The 17,357-nt window shown below is 36.4% G+C and overlaps 1 pseudogene; it reads right to left on the bottom strand.

Moving 5' to 3' along the window:
• Nucleotides 1–4,271: 4,271 nt before the first annotated feature.
• Nucleotides 4,272–5,419, bottom strand: LOC149090469 (uncharacterized; annotated as a pseudogene).
• Nucleotides 5,420–17,357: the final 11,938 nt, after the last annotated feature.

Here is a 17,357-nt window from a genome sequence, read left to right as displayed (position 1 = left end):
TGGATGCGTGTGTGTGTGCGTGTGTGTTTGCTAATTATTATTGAAATATCAGTTGCTTGCAGGGTTCAGGGGATCTCGTAGTCGAGCAGTCTCGACTAGAGCTTTCTTACTTGTTTTTTTTTTGTCGCTGGTATATATGAGGTATTTGCATGTCTGTGCAACGAGTCGTATGTCGCCCCATAATGGTTCAACCGACAAGTTTGGAACGCACAAGTCTGCGCCAACCTCACATCGTGCTGTTATTGTAATGTGAGGCTCGAGCGTGTCTGTGCAACGAGTCGTATGTCGTCCCATAGTTCGACCGACAAGTTTGGAGTGCACAAGTGTTTACTGTATCGAACTGCAGTTCGCTTGAATGTATGTATATGTATATATATTGTTTTTGTGATGTAGACATTTTATGTGTATATGTATGTATAGAACTTTTGCATTATTCACTCATATTACTTCTATCTTTCTTCTTCTTTTTCTTTTTTTTTTGTGATGTAGACATTTTATGTATATATGTATGTACGTATAGGACTTTTGCATTATTAACTCATATTATTTCTATCTTTATTCTTTTTTTTTATTCATCTTTTTTTAAATATTTTTATTTCTTTACGTTCCACCATCGCACTTTACATTTGGCTTTTGTTTTTTATCTTTGTCACTTAATATGTAACTTACATGGTTAAAATTGGTACGATACTTTTCATGATGATCCTTTGTTTTTGCGTGTAGGTCCTTGGATATCGGCTGCGCCAGTTACCAGTTGCGGCTGGTGATGAAGAGGAGAAAAGGTGGTGTGTTTCCTTCGGGATTGGTGTATCCTCCGTCAATTTAGTAATTATGGTTTTGTTTAATCAAACAAGCGTTGTTGAATTATAGAGATTCTTGATTTATTCGCAAATAATCTGTTCTCTGTCATTTACAAATCTAGACTGAATTTACTGTACAAAGATGGATAGCTTATATCTAACCCAAGCCAGCTTGATCGTCGGCAGAATGCCGACGCATCGAAATTTGATGTTGCAACACATTGTAGCCACAATGTAGAGTTGTTGACATCTATTGGGAACGGAACTGGTGGCCGACATCGCCCACACGATAGCCAAGTGCCGGCTCAGCGAAAAGGCGGGGCGGCTTCTGGGGTGACATCTCGAGGGGAGTAGAGATGGTAACTCAGGCCTCTAATACATATATAACTATAAATAACTCTCGTTATTTAAAACCTGAGATATTTCGAGCCTCTCATTAATTCAAAGTTAACACGAGTTATTATTTCATACATTCGATTCGTAAATAACGAGAGTTATATATGTATGTATTATTGTATTCACTAAAATAAATAGGGAAGAGGTTTCACAAAAGAATACATATATGTATGTACATACATATGTATGTGTACATACCTTATTCATGCTGAAAACCACACATTATTACATCTGTATGTAAATGTATACATATGCATATACATATATACAACCATATATGTACATACGTATGTACATACATATATATGCCGTCAGATATGTACATACATACATACATACATAAATCGACTCATTTTATATTAACTCACAACTATTCACTTACGATTTGTTTTCGCCTTCTTCGTTTAGCACAACAACACTTCAATTATAACATATTTATAAAATTATATTATTTAAATTATATTTATGTATATTAAATAATGTATATGCAAAGTTTTCTTCTCAAATTCCAGCTTCAGCGAGATATAACGGGGGCTTGCAAGTGTGTCCACATTTCAAATATTAAATTCTAATGAATAATCGAATAGTGTTGTTCGTTTTCTGAAGGCTGTTGCCAATTTGTTTTAAGCTAAATTTAGCATATTTTGAAATTAATAGCTTAAATGAGTGAAAAGCTTATGCTTGAGATCTAGTTTATTTTAAATTTAATTTGGCTTTAAAAAATATAGTACAAAACAATTATGCTTTTTGATTATATTGTAGCTTTTAGTCATTTTTATCGAGTAATCGATAATTATTATATTGATCGTGCACTTTTTGAGTACAAATGTATGGTAATTTTCGTTGATAGCTTTCGGTCACACCTATTGCAGATTCTTAAGCGTTTTTTTACATTACAAAAGCGCGCCTTTTAGCATTCTAAGAATTGCGATTGATTTCTGGATTTTCCAGCTGTTATTGTAGTTTTGTCAAAGAACGCTCTGTTATTAGCTTATTATATTTAAGCTACCAGTTTGTCAAGCAAAGTGATGACGTGGGTGCTAGAGGCGTCGCAAGTTATGTTACTGCGGCGGAGGTTCAAAGCCCATTCCTTCACTGTTATTTTTATTTATTTTTTTTTTCATACATATTTCGTTTTTTATAAAATAGATATTTATTTTATTCTTTTTTGTAATTGTACAATTTTATAAGTTTAAATTTGTTTCTTCTTAAATAGCCCTCATATATGTATGTACGCATATATGCATGTATATGTATGTACATAAGTCTGCACGCATATACATATTCTTATGCACGCGCTCATTTGTATGTGTGTATGTATGTACACATAAATGCAAATTTATCATCCGCTACTCTGGCTCTTCTTTTCTATAATGCGTCATAACAAGAATCTTATTTTTCGATTTCATTTGAATTATATTTGTTCACAGTAGGTGGTGGCGCTGTCGGCAAAGGCGCCGTTTCAATTTGTTTTTGTTCTTTTGACAAACATGACTTGGGTGCGAGTTCAAATCACGCGGAAAACTCTTTTTTTATACCCTGAACCCATTGAAAATGGGAAATCAGGGTATAATGGTTTTGTGTAAAAGTATGTAACAGGCAGAAGGAATCATCGCAGACCCCATAAAGTATATATATTCTTGATCAGCATGACGAGCTGAGTTGATATAGCCCTGTCCGTCTGTCCGTCCGTCTGTCCGTCCGTCCGTCCGTCCGTCCGTCCGTCCGTCTGTCCGTATGAACGCCGAGATCTCAGATATAAGAGCTAGAGAGCTGAAATTTTGTGTGCATACTCGTGTATACCATACGCAGTACGAGTTTGCTTTATTTTTTCGATAACTCATCCGATAACTTTTTTATCGAGAATAATCGAAAAATTGCTTTTGTTTTTTGAGCCTCATTGGAATACTATTAGACGTGGAGACTTCAGATTTACTGTGTATATATATATATGATGAATACAAACATTTTGTAATCAACAGATTTTGGATACCACGCCCCATTCGCCCCCAATTTGTAAAAAACGTATTTCAAGTACTAGAGATTTGTGCTTTGGAATGTACACACATTTTGACCATATAATTACGCCCTAAAAGTTTCATTAAGATCGTATGTTTACAAACGAAGTTATTCACCAAGTAAATTCTCATATTATTGCCCACACTGCAGCGCAGCCCAAGCGCAGTCGCTGCTTACTGCGCAGTTAGCAGAGAGCGGGCGCGTGAGGGTGGATGCATATGTATGCATGTGTGCGTGCATAATAGAAGTACAGAATGATAAGTATATCAGCTTGGAGGGTTCAGGGTATCTCCTAGTCGAGCAGGCTCGACTAGAGTCTTCTTACTTGTTTAAATTGCAAATTTTGTTTTAGATTCTTTTATATTTTTTAAATATTTAAATTTTATTTTTAAATTTTATAAATTTATCAATGCCTATTAAGCCTATTTGTATATACATGTACATACATAGATAGCCACGCCCCTAGTGGCCGTAGACACCTCATTTTTGGCCAGTTCTTAGAAAAGCTAAAGGTAACGTAAATGCGAAATTTGAATGCTTACGCTCAAAACATGTGAAAAATTACAGGGTATTTTTCGATATGCCACGCCCCCAAAGAGGCGTGACAATTATTTTTGGGGCATCGATAGAGGAGGTTACCAGTAACTCAACTATCCAAATTTGAAACTTCTAGCTCTTAAACTGTAGGAGATATAAAGTTTTGTGGTTTGCGACGCCCCCTTTGGGCGGACATATATCCACTATAGCTTGTTGGACTTGGGAGGTCAACTTGCGTATATATATCAAATTTCAAGTCTCTAGCATCAATAGTGCCTAAAATATAGCCAAATTTGAAAATAACTATATCTTCAACGTTTAAACGTTCTAGCTTTAGAACTTTAGGAGATACAGTTTTATCTGATTTGCCACGCCCCCAATTGGCGTAGATATATCCACCATAGCTTTTTGGACTTGGGGGGTCAACGCGGATCTACATACCAAATTTAAACTTTCTAGCTCTTCAACTAACATGATTTCTGGTATATCGGAAAATGCATTTTCCGATTTGCCACGCCCCTAGTGGGCGGATCGGGAAAATTTTAACACTTTATAAATCAGAGTTATACACGAGTATGTGTTCCAGATTTCAAAGCGGCTTCGATTTTTCGTTTTGATTAAATTAATTTGAGAGAATATGCGTTCACATGACGCATTAGAAACGGGCAAAATTAACACAAGTAGATTGAGCAAATTTCGAAATATTCGAATATTTATAGTAATTATTTATATCTTTTAACTGACTCAATTCGTACCAGAATGTATCGCAATTGAGATTTTTAGTCAAAAGCATTTTAACCATGTCGTCAGTTTTCATTGTTCGATACTCAGTGGCAGTTATTTGTGGATCATTGACAAAATCGGGAAAGCGTTCATACAGCTTGACGATTTTGATTTGTATCCAAAAAACTTAACATTTTCAGAAAGTTATCTTGTAATGGCAATCTTTTTTTTAGTTGTAAGCATAACTCGATTAAAAATAACTGGCTACGTTTCAAAAAAGCCAATTTATGTTCTTTGTCCAAGCTATTTGTCGAAAGTTCAGTTGCCACTTTTATTCCGAGATATGTGTCTTTTATATGTACAAAATAAAATGTGTTTGTTGACTCTATGGCATTTAAATCTGTATTGTTTATGTATGTACATCTCCTGCATATAACAACCCAATACACTTTTGTAGAATTCGGACATAGTTTAATAGAAAAGATGTACAACAGATCGACTAGACTGGAATATGATATTGAATTTATTCACTAAAGCAAGTATATAATCCAAAAATAAAATATAAAGTTTAACAGTTGAATTTTTTAAATTGGATGAGTATACTCAGCTGATAAATTGTTATCAACTTTATATTCTTCTTGGAAGAATGCAATGAGGGCATCCCACTATTCTAGTATGCGTGCCAAACAAGAATGAAACAATAGCCAACGTATCTCGTAGTGGTTAAGTATATTCTGTGCAGGAGAATCTAAGAAAGTTTGAAACTCTTTAAATTTTCGTCGACGCTTTGAACTTTTTGAAAAGTAGTTATATAGCTCTTTAATGGTTTGCTCCAAGTTTCGAGGCATTTGCTTGCAAGCTTAACTTGAAGCAAAAGCAGATGAATGGCAAACACATTTTACAAAAAAACATGAATTGTTGACGTCTCGTATCTTCGTCATAATGCTATTCAGACTCTGAACTCAACTGATTTCTTATTCTCGCCTCAGTACCTGATTCTGTTGCTTTTCAAACGCAAGTTGGACTACACTCAGCGACAGCGCGACACCGCCATCGCCTCGCTCAAAGGGCGCCACCGATATTCATAATTCATGGAATTTCTAAATAATTTCACAATAGACCAAATCTATTGCCCAGCAGCGACATGCAAGCACACGCACAGTGGCCAAGCTACAATTGTATGTTCATGCTGCGACATACATATGTACATATGTATTTACATACTTATGTTTATAATGCGTGAATTTGACTTGCGCCTGCCAAGGGCTTTTAATTGCGCGGACGTCTTTTGATCAGCTCCGTGGAGGAACTGTTTAATAGATATGTAGTTTTAAATTAAATTATAAAATAACAAAAACAATAAGGGTGAAATTTAAAAAACAAAAAAAAAACTTTGATTACTAATATTTGACACTGTCAAGAAACTCTTTACACACTTCATATACACTTGCCAGAAAAACTATGCGTACAGGCCTAACGTGCGACTTTGATAGAGAGTAAATATGATAAATCTTAGTATCGTTATCAATATTATATTTTTTAGTGAAAAACTATTTAATAACACACATTTATCAACAATTTTTTTAAAATAATATTAAACAGTTTTTTTTTATATTTTGAATAAGAAAAAAACAACGAAAATTCACTTAGAAAAAGTATGCGTACAAACTAAAAAACAAATCCAAAAATATATTTTTTTCAATGAAAATTAATATGAGGTTGGATACCCCTTTTGCTTCTTGGTCTCTTCCAACCGTTTTGGCATCGATGCCACCAATTTCCGGGTGAAATCAGCCGGAATTTTCAGCCACTCCTCCATCAGAACCGATTTGAGCATGTCCTTTGAAGTAATTATTCGCTCTCTAATCTTGCGCTCCAAAAAATCCCATAAATGCTCTATGGGATTAAGGTCGGGTGACTGGGGAGGCGAATGAAGCTGGTGTCTAGTATTATAGAGCAACCAGAGCTTGTCATTGTGAGCTGTGTGTTTGGGGTCATTGTGCTTTGGTGTAAATTGTGTTTTAAGATATGGAGGTAATCCATATGGTTTATTGTGGACTCAATAAAAGCCAAATTGCCCACTCCACTTGCTGCCATACAGCCCCACACCATTACGCCACCTCCACCGTGCTTTACGGTTGGAGTTCGATTTTGTACGTCGAACGCAGTGCCTCTCTTTCGCCACACAAGCTTTCTCCCCTTGATACCAAATATACAGAATTTGCTCTCATCACTAAATATCACTTGGTTCCAATACTCTGGATTGACTTCCAAGTATTTTCTGGCGAAATCCATCCGTTTGATTTTATTTGCATCAGAGATAAGTGGCTTCCTTCGAGCAACACGGGCATTTACTATTACTTATTCTTATCTTATCGCTGAGTGTGTAAGACTCCGCGTTGGTCTATTAGCTATTCTTATCCTATCGCTGAGTTTGTAAGGCTCAGCGCTCGTCTCCTTCGTAATCTGACTCTGGGGTTGCAAGGGTTGGTCTTCATTTGTATATTTATGCAGTCCGTACATGTGGCCCTTATCGCTATCAAAGCGCACTACCTGCTAGTCGCTGAGTGCGTCGGAGGCATGTATACGATCATCGTATATTCATATGTTCATGCCTGAACATGCTGTTTAACGGTACTAAAAGCTTCACACAACGATTAAAACTAGTGGGTTTTTAGTTTGTACGCATACTTTTTATACCCTCAACCCATTGAAAATGGGAAATCAGGGTATAATGTTTTTGTGAAAAAGTATGTAACATGCAGGAGGAGGCGTGACAGACCCCACAAAGTATATATATTCTTAATCAGGGCGACGAGCTGAGTCGATTTGGCCCTGTCCGTCCGTCCGTCCGTATGTATGAACGCGTCGATCTCAGAAGATATAAGAGCTAGAGACTTGAAATTTTTTTCCTAGGTCCGTGTATATCACGCGCATATCAAGTTTATCACTAAAAATCGATAACTACTCCCGATATTTAATTATCGATTAAAAACCTTATCGAAAGCTAGTTATTTGATTATAGCGCCTACACCTTTGGAGCTATAGCTTCCAAATTTTATGTGTAGATTCATGTCTATTTTATATAATTTCGGTTTTTATTAAAATTTACCCCCCACCCCTGTATTCGACCCCTCACCCTCACCTTTGTAAAAAGCGTATTTCAAGTAGTAGAGACTTGTGCTTTGGAATGTACATTCATTTGAACATTATGAGTATGTTCTGAAAGTTTCATTAAGATTGGACGTCTATTATTAAATAAATTATTCAACAAATAAATTCGTTTAATATTGAACACACTGCAGCGCAGCCCAAGCGCAGTCGCTGCTTACTGCGCAGTTAGCAGAGCGCGGGCGCGTGAGGGTGGATGCATGTGTATATATGTGTGCGTGCATAAAAGAAGTGCAGAATGATAAGAATATCAGCTTGGAGGGTTCAGGGTATCTCCTAGTCGAGCAGTCTCGACTAGAGTCTTCTTACTTGTTTAGTTAACCATTGAGAGAAACCAGTTTAAGGACGGTAGCTCCGGGAAACTATCTACATCTGGGCATCGAGAAATATGTACAAAGAAATCTTGTCGCATGGTCTTTGTTCAAGACAGTGAAGTTTGCATGATTGGAACATTTTTAGGAAATGAAAAACCTGCTAATCCAATCCTGCTAATGTCTTCAATGATTTTGCTCAGGAGTTACAACGTATAGATTTAGACGGTATAAGGGTAGGAACAACTAAAGTAAAAGTTAAATGCAAGTTATTTATATGCAATGCCCCCGTTAAAGCTTTTTTAAGTGGCTTAGAAGGTCATTCATCCTTCAATGAATGTATGAAATGCACGCAAAAAGGCACTCGAATAGCAAATTTCACAGCATATTCTACAAGCAGAGTCGTTAAAATATCTGATAGTGACTACACATCAAGGACATATGTTGATCATCGCTAAAACAATTTCCTTTCGAATAAAATGGTTTTAGAGAAACTAGTAATCGGTATGATTACACAGTTTCCTTTAGATGCAACGCATCTAATAGACTTAGGAATGTCAAAAAAACAATTTAAAGTTCATTTACAATAATTCAGTCAAAAATTGCAAATTTTCCAGTGAGCCATTCGAGTCGGTACAATGACCGCCCTAAGACCCACGCCAACCGTCTCGCAAGAAAACTGCCAAGCTCGAGACCCATTTGCAGGTTAAAAAGACGACATTTCGCAAACCTACGCTCTACTTAAATTAGTAGATAAGTTAATCCTGTGATGCTAAGTATGCTTCAAGGGAGATAGTAGAGTAAAAAGTATTCAAATGAGACTGAAAAAAACAAATACCATAGGATAAAAACTTTTGCGGTTTGCCACGCCCTCTGTGGGCGGACAGTCCGAGTATATATACAAAATTTAAGGTCTCTAGCTAAAGTGTCCAAAATATAGTAGAATTTTAAAAATCATTATATCTTAAGGTGCGATTTGCCACGCCCCTAAGAGGCGTAGACATATAATAATCAATCTTTGTAGAATCAAAACATTAACTCACGAGCAAAACTTTAACGTTCTTGCTATAAAACTCTAGGAGATACCGTTTAATCATATTTGCCACGCCCCTAATGGGCATAGATATATCCGCCATAGCTCATACGGATGATCGACGCGGATCTACATTCCGATTTTTAGCGGATTGGTAAAATTGTAACATTTCATAAATCGGAGATACACACGAGTATCTGTTCCAATTTTAAGTCTCTACCTTTAATAGCGCATAAATAAACTGCGTTCATACGGACAGACGTGAAGAAGTGAGACATACATCAGGTGTCTTCAACTAGGTTTAGTGGATGGAAATGTCACCTTTTCTAACTCGATTAAACTGCCTCTGTATATCCCGGTATACGCAATAATAACCGGTGGTGTGAGCGTGGACACGCCCGTATGCTTCGGCATTCACGACGGGGGTAGTGAGTAGCCTCTACTCCCCAACCAATGCGTGTTAAGTTTTGCATGATGCCACAGGAACTGGACTCCATTGATTTATCAATGGTATATTGATTGGTGCCAATAGGGTCAACGAAATCATGGATAATGTTAGTTTCTGAGGCATATTGTGCAAATTGATTAAACTTCTTGGTAGGTAATGTTTCATTTTTTTCTAAAATATTTTTGTATACAATATATATATATATATATACACAAGCAAAAGAACATACCTTCATCGGTCGATGTATTAAAAAAATGAAATTCGACTCTTTTAATGATGACAAAATTATTCAAGCTGAAGGAATTTCCGAATACGCAGTCCAATGTTTGCGTTGACTTCGATTGGGATTGGATGGATGCATGCATTGTATGATGCCACCTTAAAGCCACAGAAGAGAAATTTAGTTTTTAGTGCATTCTTTATTTTATGGATGGAACTGCAATTAAAGTGAGACAATAGTCAAAACTTCATTAACATAAGATTATCAGCACAAATAAAATAAATAAAGTTAAGAGAAATAAATTGACAGAAAACAAAGCATTGATATGCAATATACAAAATGTAATATAAAATACATGGAAAATGGTTGGCAAAAGAAAATTTAATGAAAATTGCATTTCGTATATTTGGTTTGAAACAAGTAAGCTATAGTACGGTTTAATGCATAGTCTTGTTTCATTTATGTTGGTTACTCACAGTTTTAAGCGATTTGACTTTGAATTGCTTGCTCTGCAGCTATACTTCTCGCACTTTTTGCTTAAATGATTCTTTCGGAATTTTCTTGTGTAATTTAACTTTTTTGTTTGACAACCGAACTTGACAATGTCAGAAATGGAAAACGGATAAATTGACAGACATGTGAATTTTAAAGGAGATTTTTCGATAAATGCCAATGTGAGGTAAAAAAGTATCGAACCTTTGACAGTAGAATTAAATTTCAGCCGTCAACAATTACAAAATTTGAGAAAGTGTAATTTAAAACAAAAATTTAATTTTCTAAAGAGGCTACAATTTCCACTTCTTAGTGTTTTCACATTTATCAGATTGGAGGGTATCTCCTAGTCTAGCAATCTCGACTGGAGTCTTCTTACTTACATATTTAATGAAGTCACCTAAGCTAAAAGAAAAATCGGTAGCTCAGAAGAAAATGATGGACAAGCATTTGTACCTAAATATTTTAAAAGAGAACCGAAATACTGCAACTACCAAGCTCGTTCACATATCAACATGACAACGACCCCAAGCATTCTGCCCATATAGTCAAAATGGGCAAAAACAAAACAAGCCGACTTAAAACAAGCTCTTATTGAAAAATGGCAGAAAATTAGCGAAACCACTTTTACTTTTGCGTATAATGTAAAAGTAACGGAACTGCTTTTGCGCTTCCCAGTCGAAGTTATTTAAAAAACGTCTTGATTACCAATTTGTTTAAGAAAACAATTTGTTTTCGAACACTGCCATTACTTGTGATTTGTGGAACGGGCCATTTCGTACATGAATATGGCATCAAATCCGCATCGCTAGCAACCAAAAAACTTATACTACAAATCACTCGGCGCAAAATATTGCAGATACTTTAGATACGACGTGTTTATATTATGTCGGCACAAAAATCAAGAGTTGCTGCTGTTTAGCAATTTTGATCAAATTCTATACCTAAAATTTTTTAATTTATTAAATAAATTACAGCGGCTATTAATCAAAATAAAACTTTATATTAATTTTACCATATTTATTTTTTTTTATAATTTTTAAATTAATGTTTGTAGTAATTAATTATAAAAAAAAAAAAAATTTTAATAAAATAAAAATATAATACCTGTTGGGCTCAGCAATCATCGCTTCATTGTAATTAATATTTTTAACTTTTATTAATTACTAAATTTATACATAGTTATATAATTCAATAAAAAAAATTTTTTCTATTTTAAAATTTTAAAATGAATTAATTTATTATCTAGATTTATTATATTGCTAATAATTCAATCGTTTTCTCGCGATATCACATTTGGTTTGCTTGCTGCAATATTGCGACTGAAAGCAAACAGCACATGCAAACAAACAAACAACTGACGCAACCAATTAAGTTTTAAGTTGGTTTTAAGATCTGATATAGGACTTGCTATCAAGTTTCACCAATAATGGAAGGAAGAAATAATATAAAATCCACCATCCAGGAGGATGAACGAGCCACTACCGGGAAAAATAACTCCCAACGAAACTTCAAAAGACCAAGGAAAGGATCGAAATCCCATGCTAAGAATAGTAATAGCAGAATGGAGGCACATCGACGGGTTACAGGAAAAGAAACAAATGAACGATACGACCAGAAGATTAAAGATGAATTTTACGCTGGAGCCACGCCGGAAGAAGTCGACATGCGGCTGAAGGAAATTGCCAACGTAAAGGCAATGATGCTATCCATTGCAAGCCGTGGCGTTGAGTAAACTTGAGCTACTCTCTGTTTACATCTCTAGCTTACAACCAGAGCAGCGTACCCCAAACCTTTACGCTCTTTACAGAGTCTGTCTGGCTGTGTTTGAGTATCGCATTATTTTAGTACGTGAGAATTATCCTGTTCCGCCAAGATTCAGTGAAAAGGGGCCACCCTTGTTCGTAGTGCCGAGTTCGACAAAATTTGTCGTAAGGTTCTCGATAGTGTTGGAATTGTTAAAGTTGGCGCGGTTAACTATATTCCAACAATCAGTGGTCCCTTGCTTGACAAGAACAATATATTTGTTCTAATGGTTGAAAATGTACACTACAGTAATTTACGTTGTAGAGTCAATATCAAATCCTGACACCCCTATGGAATATAGGAGGAAATTCTAAACAAATTGTGCGATCCCTGGTGCAATATGGGATAAGAATACCCTTTTGCAGAATGCTAATGCTAAAATTCTGTATTCAGACGATAAGCAAAAAAGTTGCCGCAAACAATTATTGCAAATTTTTTGATTGCAGCAAAATGTTTGCACTCATGTTCAAACGTGCAAATTTGATCAACTTGCTGCAAATTGTTTGCATCGTGTGTACCTAGCTTAAAAGATATATTAACATCTTGGCATATCTTTGAAAAAACTATTTGCAGTGTAACTGACGATGCCAGTTCAATGCTAAAAGCTTGAGAAATTTTAAAAATCAAAAATCTGCCTGAACCCATTGAAAATGGGAAATCAGGGTATAAAGGTTTTGTTAAAATGTATTGTAAGGTGGCATTTTTTTCTTGCCCACCTTACATGTTTGTATATTTTGAAATCATTGTTTATATTTTTGCTGTAGGATGTAAGTTGAGATTCGCTGATTATTATTAGGCAGTAAGTAGAATAAGCGTTAGTTTGTAAGGTAGCACTAAGTAGTTAATAATTAGATGTAAGTTTTGTAGCATTTAGATTAAGGATATAAGCGAAGATTCAAATAATTAAGCGCGCGCGCGATCAGCAATGCAACCCTGCGGCTCGTCGTGGTGAGCTGCATTCCTAGTCGCGTGGTGAAAGCTGCAAGGCGGAATAAAGGGATCGAAAGCTGCGCGCCAGTTTAGAGTCTGGAGCTCTCGATGTGAGCAGACGCGTTCAAAAGAGGAAAATAAAATTGATTAGCAAATATAAAGGTTATTAAGCAACAAGGTTAATAAAGTAAGGTAATGCGTATTTATTCGTAGTTAGTTTACTAGTTTACTAATCATAACCACAATTACACTAATAGGTAATTGGAACGAGGTCACGACCCGTTCGCCGGAAGGTCAAAACTCTGGCAGTAAAATCGCGTGGTCTTGAGTGATCGCCGGCGGCAACGCTGGGCGTTCCTCGATCCGCGGTCTACCGATCGTAGTGGCCCCACTAACGCCCCACAGCACGCCTTCGCAGCCCCGACCCCAACAATCTAGAGTGCGCTTGATCGCGCCACTCGAGCAGTAATGCAGAATCGAAGAGCAGTAGAAGGAACTTAAATTGCACTTGGCGTTAGCTGTAACCGTCGAAAGCTGCCACGAGACAACAATTTTGCAAGAACTGTTCTCTGATGATAATATTTGTTGTGGAATAATCTCGAAAAACTCATCATCAACATCAAGTAAGCATTTGACCTAACGGTAAACACAGTCGTCGGCTGATCGCACATTTGTCTCTAGAATAAGAAACCGAATGTTCTGGATTATGTACATGCATACATTCCATATGAAATAGACGTAAACATAGAAGCATAAGGAGACATCCAGAACATTCGATACGTAATAGAAGTAAGTATATAAGCATGCTGTAAATCGAGCCAGAGTCCATTCTGTAAGTTCATTGTGTAAGATCAATGTCAGTGTGTCGGCTCGGTCAGTTAAGTTCAAATCGTCGCGGTACGTGAAGTAGTGTACTTGTTACTGAATACTTTTGTTGTGTTAAATAAATTTATTGCGTTGCACCTACATATACTGTGTTTCATTTAAGATAACCCACCCTCAACAGTATTTAACTACCAGTTTGATTTTAAAAATACCAAATTTTCCGCCAGCAGCTAGTTTACAATATTTCCTGCATTCGGCAGTTCAAAAAGACAAGATCTGACCAGTGATGTCATTTCCGCTTTTTTGCCGTCAGATTTGGCTTTTTTAAAAGTGCGATAGCGGGAAAAATTTGAAAACAGCGGGCAGCGGGAATTCCAGCTTTTTTGGCAAATTCAAACCGCTTTTTTTCAAAGTAAATTTTTTCTAAATTTTTACAGCTGTTTTACGATTTATATGTTAATAATAAATATATTGTACGTAAAGTATCGATATTTACTTTAATCGACTAACCTCCTCTTAAAAATGCATACCGATATTGGCGCGTTATCTTTTCTAACATTGTGAAATTCGTTTGCGTAGTAAATCATGCCGAAGGAAGTTTATAGGCAAAAAGTGCGAGATGTGTGGCTGCGGGCCACAGAATTCAAGGATTGGCTAAGGAAGGACTCCACAGACGCAACACGGGCATATTGCAGTTATTGCAAATGCACAATAACTGCCAAATTAAGTGACTTGCAAGCGCATGCGGATACAAAAAAGCACGCAGGCTCAATGCAGGGCTATGTGCAAAACAACAAATTATCTTTTGTTCAATTGCCCACAAAGACAATTGAGCAGGAGGCAGCGCTTTGTCTATTTGTTGCCCAGCATAGCGCAATCGCCCCTGTGAACCATTTAAGCGATCTTTGCCAAAAAAAGTTCGATGACAGCAGTACCCGCGTCGAAAATTAAACTGCACCGCACAAAATGTACATACATAATTAAAAACTCATTGGCTCCCCATTTTAATCAAGACCTACATAATGACATTAGCGGTTCCAAATTTAGTTTACTTTTGGATGAATCCACAGATGTTAGTGTAACAAAATTATACCTATAGTTTGCTATTCATATACATATGTAATTAAAGTCAGCTTTTTTGTCAACCTTTTTCCCTTGAATCCAGCTTTTTTCAGCTTTTTTTTTTCCTTGATCCAGCTTTTTTTGCTTAGAAAAAAATGACATCACTGGATCTGACCAGTAAAAGGCCAAGTTAGCAACCCTAAATAATTTATAATACTTATTATTTTAAATTTAAACCCTACTTCTTAATTTATCCTACAGCTTGCTACATATTTCAAATTGGTAGCATATTTATCGTACGAAATCCGGCACCAGCGAACTCCCAGTCGTTCAGTCTCGAAAGTGCACACTTACCAGTTTTTTACAGAAAAAAAAAACAAGAAGTTTAATGCCAAAAACTTTCGATAAACTGTACAACTGGGAGAACCCAGTGACGGTTGATTAAACCCTGCTGCAGCTCTGTTGTGCGCATTTGTACCACTCTCGCCATGCTTGAACCATTTGAGAATTGTATAGTCGCTGCTTTTGTAAAAAGCATCAGTGTTGCCGAATCAGCTATTTTGTTGTTGCCGAATCAGCAATTTTTTAGCTAGATCTGGCTACTTTTTAAGGTCGATTGCTACAAAAATTTTCAAACGAATTATAAAAGCGACAATGCTGAAAATGACGAGTTGACGGTCAAAGATGAAATATCATTAGAATTAAATTTATAAAGTTGACTTTCTATGAAAAAACAGCACTGTTTCCTTATCTGCTACGTTTTCAGCTATTTTAGAAGAAAGTTGGCTACTTTTAGCTACTTTCAGCCCTCGGTTTTGTTACCTTTGCTGAAAAAGTTTCGGCAACACTCTAAGAGCACAAAAACGAGTGAAGTAGCACTTACCTTTTGAGTGGTTGCTAATGCTATGCTTTTCAGCCTCATCGGAGTACTATTAGACGTGGAGACTTCAGATTTACTGTGTTTATACATATGATGAATACAAACATTTTGTAATCAACAGATTTTGGATACCACGCCCCCTTCGCCCCCAATTGGTAAAAAACGTATTTCAAGTACTAGAAATGGAATGTACACACATTTTGACCATATAATTACGCCCTGAAAAGATTATTAAGATCGTATGTTTACAAAAGAAGTTATTCACCAAGTAAATTCTCATACTATTGCCCACACTGGAGCGCAGCCCAATCGCAGTCGCTGCTTACTGCGCAGTTAGCAGAGCGCGGGCGCGTGAGGGTGGATGCATGTGTATATATGTGTGCGTGCATAAAAGAAGTGCAGAATGATAAGAATATCAGCTTGGAGGGTTCAGGGTATCTCCTAGTCGAGCAGTCTCGACTAGAGTCTTCTTACTTGTTTAGTTAACCATTGAGAGAAACCAGTTTAAGGACGGTAGCTCCGGGAAACTATCTACATCTGGGCATCGAGAAATATGTACAAAGAAATCTTGTCGCATGGTCTTTGTTCAAGACAGTGAAGTTTGCATGATTGGAACATTTTTAGGAAATGAAAAACCTGCTAATCCAATCCTGCTAATGTCTTCAATGATTTTGCTCAGGAGTTACAACGTATAGATTTAGACGGTATAAGGGTAGGAACAACTAAAGTAAAAGTTAAATGCAAGTTATTTATATGCAATGCCCCCGTTAAAGCTTTTTTAAGTGGCTTAGAAGGTCATTCATCCTTCAATGAATGTATGAAATGCACGCAAAAAGGCACTCGAATAGGAAATTTCACAGCATATTCTACAAGCAGAGTCGTTAAAATATCTGATAGTGACTACACGTCAAGGACATATGTTGATCATCGCTAAAACAATTTCCTTTCGAATAAAATGGTTTTAGAGAAACTAGTAATCGGCATGATTACACAGTTTCCTTTAGATGCAACGCATCTAATAGACTTAGGAATGTCAAAAAACAATTTAAAGTTCATTTACAATAATTCAGTCAAAAATTGCAAATTTTCCAGTGAGCCATTCGAGTCGGTACAATGACCGCCCTAAGACCCACGCCAACCGTCTCGCAAGAAAACTGCCAAGCTCGAGACCCATTTGCAGGTTAAAAAGACGACATTTCGCAAACGTACGCTCTACTTAAATTAGTAGATAAGTTAATCCTGTGATGCTAAGTATGCTTCAAGGGAGATAGTAGAGTAAAAAGTATTCAAATGAGACTGAAAAAAACAAATACCATAGGATAAAAACTTTTGCGGTTTGCCACGCCCTCTGTGGGCGGACAGTCCGAGTATATATACAAAATTTAAGGTCTCTAGCTAAAGTGTCCAAAATATAGTAGAATTTTAAAAATCATTATATCTTAAGGTGCGATTTGCCACGCCCCTAAGAGGCGTAGACATATAATAATCAATCTTTGTAGAATCAAAACATTAACTCACGAGCAAAACTTTAACGTTCTTGCTATAAAACTCTAGGAGATACCGTTTAATCATATTTGCCACGCCCCTAATGGGCATAGATATATCCGCCATAGCTCATACGGATGATCGACGCGGATCTACATTCCGATTTTTAGCGGATTGGTAAAATTGTAACATTTCATAAATCGGAGATACACACGAGTA

The sequence above is a fragment of the Drosophila navojoa genome, unplaced genomic scaffold, assembly GCF_054131105.1.
Source record: "Drosophila navojoa isolate 15081-1374.11 unplaced genomic scaffold, UAZ_NAV_1.0 NAV_Backbone_103, whole genome shotgun sequence".
NCBI classification, from domain to species: Eukaryota; Metazoa; Arthropoda; class Insecta; order Diptera; family Drosophilidae; genus Drosophila; species Drosophila navojoa.
Note: the sequence above shows the minus strand (reverse complement) of the source record. Positions and strands in the feature narration are given on the sequence as shown.